This window comes from Ranitomeya imitator, chromosome 3, assembly GCF_032444005.1.
Source record: "Ranitomeya imitator isolate aRanImi1 chromosome 3, aRanImi1.pri, whole genome shotgun sequence".
Taxonomy (NCBI): Eukaryota; Metazoa; Chordata; class Amphibia; order Anura; family Dendrobatidae; genus Ranitomeya; species Ranitomeya imitator.
This window is the reverse complement of record NC_091284.1, coordinates 743,938,714-743,944,997: the sequence shown is the minus strand read 5'-3', so window position 1 is coordinate 743,944,997 and position 6,284 is coordinate 743,938,714. Positions and strand designations below refer to the sequence as shown.

The window sequence follows — 6,284 nt, the reverse complement described above, 5'->3', positions numbered from 1 at the left end:
AGTCAGTTACTCCCGCGGTGTTCCGGCCACCGGCTACACGCCTCAGTAGGATGTTGCCTCGGACTCACGGCATGACTCCTACTGGTACTCCTTTGTGCTTGATCTCGTTTACACTGTTCCACAATATCCTTCGCTTCGTGTCTCTCTCTTGGATACCGCCGCGGGGTGTGCAGGCGCGGTTCCGTAACGTTCTGTTCTGTTTGCTAGGCACCTGCCAGGTTCCCACGCCCGACAGGGACCCCCCTGTGTCTTCTCCCTGCAACACCCCCTGCCACGGGATGTTGCCTGAATCCAACCCAGTCAGCTTCTGACTAACTTCCTCCCCGAACCCTAGTTTTACCAGTGTGAGGAGTGGCCCAATAAATAAAGCCTTTTGCTCCCCCTAGTGGCCGGAGTATGAAGTGTAAAGTGTTCTGGTGATACCTGGTCAGGAGAACTCCTTTAGTGCCATCGGACGTACCATCACTCCCCTTTGTGGCAGAGTGTCATACTGCAACGACCAGGTCTCTGGGGCACTGCAAAAACACGCTACAAACAAGTATGCAATTTTAACACATGATTTTTTTGTGGAAAATCCGCTCATAATACTCAGCGTACACGCAAGAGAAATTCACATGTTGCGGATTTCAAACGCGCACCGCATGTCAGATTACACAGGATAAAAAAAAAAAAATCCACAGTGGCTATGAGATCTCTAGACATCACATCCGCTTTGCTGAAATTATAAGATGCTGCACTTTTTGCATAGCAAAACTACCAAAAAACTCATCATGGGAATGTTACCTTATACTAAAAAAAAGCCTGATTAATTTTATGGAAAAGCGAAGCAAAATTGTAGGTTTTGCTTTGTTTCCTAGTTACAATGGTAGGTCCGTTCTAAACTGCTAAATCCCCCACATTTCCTAGAATGTTTCCATTGGTGAAATAATATGTCCTCTTATATGTCCATTGATCACTTGTGTTAATAGTCAGATTTATAGGCAGCATATAGCAGAACCTACAGGTGCTTCTCACAAAATTAGAATATCATCAAAAAGTTAACTAATTTCAGTTATTCAATACAAAAAGTGAAACCATATATTATAGAGTAATTACAAACAGAGTGATCTATTTCAAGTGTTTATTTCTGTTAATGTTGATGATTATGGCTTACAGCCAATGAAAACTCAAAAGTCATTATATCTGTAAATTAGAATAATTAACAAAAAACACCTGCAAAGGCTTCCTAAGCGTTTAAAAAGGTCCCTTAGTCTGTTTCAGTAGGCTCCACAATCATGGGGAAGACTGCTGACTTGACAGATGTCTAGAAGGCAGTCATTGACTCACTCCACAAGGAGGGTAAGCCACAAAACATCATTGCTCAGTGGTCCAAGGTGTTGTTTTCAGATGAAAATAAATTTTGCATTTCATTTGCAAATCAAGGCCCCAGAGTCTGGAGGAAGAGTGGAGAGGCCACAATCTAAGCTGCTTGAGGTCTAGTGTGAAGTTTCCACAGTCAGTGATGGTTGGGGAGCCATGTCATCTGCTGGTGTAGGTCCACTGTGTTTTATCAAGACCAAAGTCAGCGCAGCCGTCTACCAGGAAATTTTAGAGCACTTCATGCTTCCCTCTGACGACAAGCTTTTTGGAGATGGAAATTTCATTCTCCAGAAGAACTTGGCACCTGCCCACACTGCCAAAAGTACCAATACCCAGTTTAAAAACAACAGTATCACGGTGCTTGATTGGCCAGCAAAGTCACCTGACCTTAACCTCATAGAGAATCTATGGGGTATTGTCAGGAGGAAGATGAGAGATACCAGACCCAACAATGGAGACGAGCTGAAGGCTGCTATCAAAGCAACCTGGGCTTCCATAACACCTCAGCAGTGCCACAGTCTGATCTCCTCCATGCCACGCCGCATTGATGCCGACCAAGATTGAGTGCATTTACTGAACATATATTTCAGTAGGCCAACATTTCGGATTTTAAATAATTTTTCAAGCTAGTGTTTGTAAAGTACCGGTATTCTAATTACTGAGATAATGACCTCCCTTCCCTTTTGGGTTTTCATTGGCTGTAAGCCGTAATCATCAACATTAACAGAAATAAACACTTGAAATAGATCACTCTGTTTGTAATGACTCCATATAATATATGAGTTTCACTTTATGTATTGAAGAACTGAAATAAATTAACTTTTTGATGATATTGTAATTTTGTGAGATGCACCTGTAGGCTGTATATGTCCAGTATTTCAAAAGTAAGTGAGACTAGCGAAAATCACGTGGGGAATGAATTGTGAAAGGGTCACAATGGAATATGTAAACAGACAGAGGGGAAAATGTGACTTTAGTGACTGGAATTAGGACACTGTGTAAATAGACAGCTTGTCCATAACCATGTGCTCGCTTTCAAGTCCCACAAATCTGAAATCAGACTGAGAGATAGCCGGGAAGCGGTGAGTGCACACATTCCTTTTCTGCCTTTACTACAAGTCCAGGAGTTTTGTGTCTCTTTCACAAATCTTTCTCTTCCAACAAAAGGGGATAACGACTATCTATCTATAAGATTCTGGATGGTATGTAAAATAGGGGACGATTTCTGGTGTCCATTAATATAACTTGCATCCTTGATTTGTTTAAAGCTGGAGAAGCTTGTCCCGATAATTGTGCAATTATGATCATTTTACAGCTCAGTAAGTGCCGCTCCTATCAGTAGTAACAGGTAACATTTTCAGTAAAATAGTGCAAGATACAATGCGTGATAAAGGAATATATGTACAGTATGAACTATATCACTGGTGGACACAGACAGAAAAGGGCCCCTGTGCAAGAACAATATATGGGCCCTTTGCAGCCCAAGAGATCCTAAAAATGCAAAATTCCCCTTGTTTTGGAGGTATAAATGGACCCCCTTACCTCTTGGGCCCCTGTGTGGCCACACCGGTTGCTCTAATGATACGTCCACCCCTGATTATATAAGATATTACACCGCAATATGTAATTAAACAATTGACACAAGAGGAATGAGGGTCCCGCTCGCAAACTTACTGTACAATCTATGGAGAAATAAGGGTGGACACAAAGAGTAAAATGTTCTTGTCATGCATGGTCCAACCATCATGATAATAAATAGGAATATTCTAATAAAGCTGCATGAATCAGTCATTATCCAGTATCTGCATCAGTAGAGATACAAAGTGCTGCTTGCTAAGTGCATGGAGGCTGTTGGAACAATGGATAGGAGGACCAGATTCTGAGGAAACATTAGAAAGGGAGAACAGGGAATAATTAGATTATAGAATTGATAGGACAAGCTAAAGCTTCTGGGGGGAAAAGCCAAAAGTGAAACGTACGTCGGGGTGAGGGGGGCGCTTTATCTACTCCTTCGTTCAGGTTAGTGCTCTTGCCTCCATGTGACAGTTTGACTATGTGGTTGTAATATCTCTATTTACTGCACTGCATATGCTGCAATATCATTATATATGAGATAGCCTGTGTGGGATTACATACGGTAGAAGTCAATTTTGCTTCACCACATTAGACCTGTATCTGCATTCATTATGTGGGAAATGTATTTCTCTTTTATGCATTAAGGTGGCAAGGCTGTCCAAATATACCGTATATATATATATATATATATATATATAATTGTCTAAGGGTCTCTTCCGTCTGTCTGTCTGTCCTTCTGTCACGGTTATTCATTCGCTGATTGGTCTCGCCAGCTGCCTGTCATGGCTGCCGCGACCAATCACCGATGGGCACAGTCTGGAAGAAAATGGCCGCAGCCGCCGCCCATTGACACAGTGCCGTTGGATCCCAGGAGGCGGAGAGACGGAACGCTGAGGAGCAGCGACAAGAATGGTGAGTATGTTAAACTACAAGGGGCCCTCGGATCGTTAGGTGAGTATGTTTATTTTTTATTTTTTAGCCTGTGACATACATGGCTTGGTAATATACTACGTGGCTCTGTGCTGTATACTACGTGACTGGGCAATATACTACGTGACTGTGCAATATGCTACGTGGCTCTGTGCTGTATACTACGTCGCTGTGCAATATATTACGTGACTGGGCAATATACTACGTGGCTCTGTGCTGTATACTACGTCACTGGGCAATATACTACGTGGCTCTGTGCTGTATACTACGTCGCTGTGCAATATACTACGTGACTGGGCAATATACTATGTGGCTCTGTGCTGTATACTACGACACTGGGCAATATACTATGTGACTGGACAATATACTACGTGGCTCTGTGCTGTATACTACGTCGCTGTGCAATATACTACGTGACTGGGCAATATACTATGTGGCTCTGTGCTGTATACTACGTCGCTGTGCAATATACTACGTGGCTCTGTGCTGTATACTACGTGACTGGGCAATATACTATGTGGCTGGGCAATATAATATGTGGCTGGGTAATATACTACGTGGCTGGGCAATATACTACGTGGCTGGGCAATATACAACGTCACTGGGCAATATACTACGTGGCTCTGTGCTGTATACTACGTGGGCTGTGCAATATACAACGTCACTGGGCAATATACTACGTGGCTGGACAATATACGTGGCTGGGCAAAGTCAAAATTGGAACAGCATCACGTATTACCACAGTTGTCGTGCAGCGCTTTCCCAACCAATGTTCAAATAGCTTCCAATAATAGAAATAAAAAAGGAAAACAGCACAAAAATTAAAGAAAAACGGGCTTTAATGCCTGAACGGCGTGGCAACGTTTCGGATATAGTATTCTTTCTCAATATATATAGGATCTTTAAAGCAATATATTTATATCAGATTTTCCTTATTACTTTACTGTTATCTCATTTATTGTATGGTCACTAGGCCTTAATTATTTACCTTGATCCTACTTAGATTTATTTTCATTTGGTTACTAGAATTATATCTAATAATATTCTATATATCCCTGAACAGGATAGGATTAGTGTTTTCCCCTACTGTGCATTCTGTGATCATTTTTATGTATTTTAATAATTTTTTTAAACAATTCTAATTAAAGCTTATTAGTAGTTTAAATCTATTAGATGGGTCTCTTGCTTCGACTCAAAAGGATGTACGTCCGAATTTTTGTTGTAAACTTTTGTTTGAAGGGTCATTGCTTCTTAAAAATTATTGGACATTTGTGTATTATTACATTTGCACTTAGGCTTCACTCACACATCCATCTCCATAAATACATCTGTTAAAAAAACGAAGCATTTTTCTCCCATGCGTCATCCAGTTTGCATCCGTTTTTTTTTATCTTCCATTTATAAAAAGATTGCCTGAACTTTATTTTCCATTTTTACTTAGCATTGGATCAGTTAAAGACATATAAAAAAGAATTTCTTCCATTTTTCATCCCTTTTTAATGGATCACCATAGACTTGAATAGCAGAAAAACTGATGAGAAAAGGGCATGAACTGAGTTTAGTGGAAAGAACACACAGATCCATTACAAAAATTGATGTGTGAAGGGTTAATTCACTGTTTTATACCTAATAAAAATGTTATTGGATATCCATTAAAAAACAGGTGATAAAAATAATGTATCACAAGATACACAACAGTTCTGAGTTGGATACAATTGTTTTTAGCACCCATTGACTTGAATGGGGGAGTCTCATCTGATATACCCCCAAAAGTAGTGTATGGTGTGATTATTTTCACATGGTCCGTTTGGGCTACAAAGCAGGTTCTGAATAAGGTGAAAAATTTGTGACCAAAATCAAGTTTAATAATACAACTACTGTGTCCTGCAAAAAGGAAAAAAAAGTCACAGTAGATCATGGGATATACAGGGGGGAACTAAAAGTAGGTGGACAGTAATTAACACAAACCCTGTTCCATCTAGTGTCCACCTACTTTTGGTTCACCCTGTAAAGGTTGTGTCACGCTGCAGTCACCTGGCCTGACATCTGACTCACACGTCACCTGACAGAATGTGTTACACAATTACCTGAGGTCCATGGTTTCAGAATATTGATCCATTTAATATATATACGTAGGTGTCTCCTGTATTGTCCATGTCCTGAAAATAGTTTGATCAGCCAACTTCATGAAGATACATGATGAAACAGCTCCCTCCAGCTAAAAGATGAAAAAGTGAAGACAGTTCTGGGCCACTTTCTCAAGAATTCTGAAATAGACTGATATTCTCAGCTCAGACCATTTTTTTTTTTTCAAGGCAATTGACACAAGATTTCAGCTCAAAGATGAAAAAATCTTTTGTTAAAGAGGTTGTTTGGTCATATGAAATTGATGACCTGTCCTGAGATTCAGTCATCAATAT

At 40.5% G+C, this 6,284-nt stretch overlaps 1 protein-coding gene across 1 annotated transcript in view; it reads left to right on the top strand.

Moving 5' to 3' along the window:
• The first annotated feature begins 2,412 nt into the window (after positions 1 to 2,412).
• LOC138672334 (mitochondrial ornithine transporter 1-like) overlaps positions 2,413 to 6,284 on the top strand; it is a 28,954-nt gene continuing 25,082 nt past the window's right edge. The window contains exon 1 of the mRNA XM_069760278.1: positions 2,413 to 2,441. The gene's annotated coding sequence lies outside the window, so the exon portion shown is untranslated. The remainder of the gene's footprint in view (positions 2,442 to 6,284) is intronic.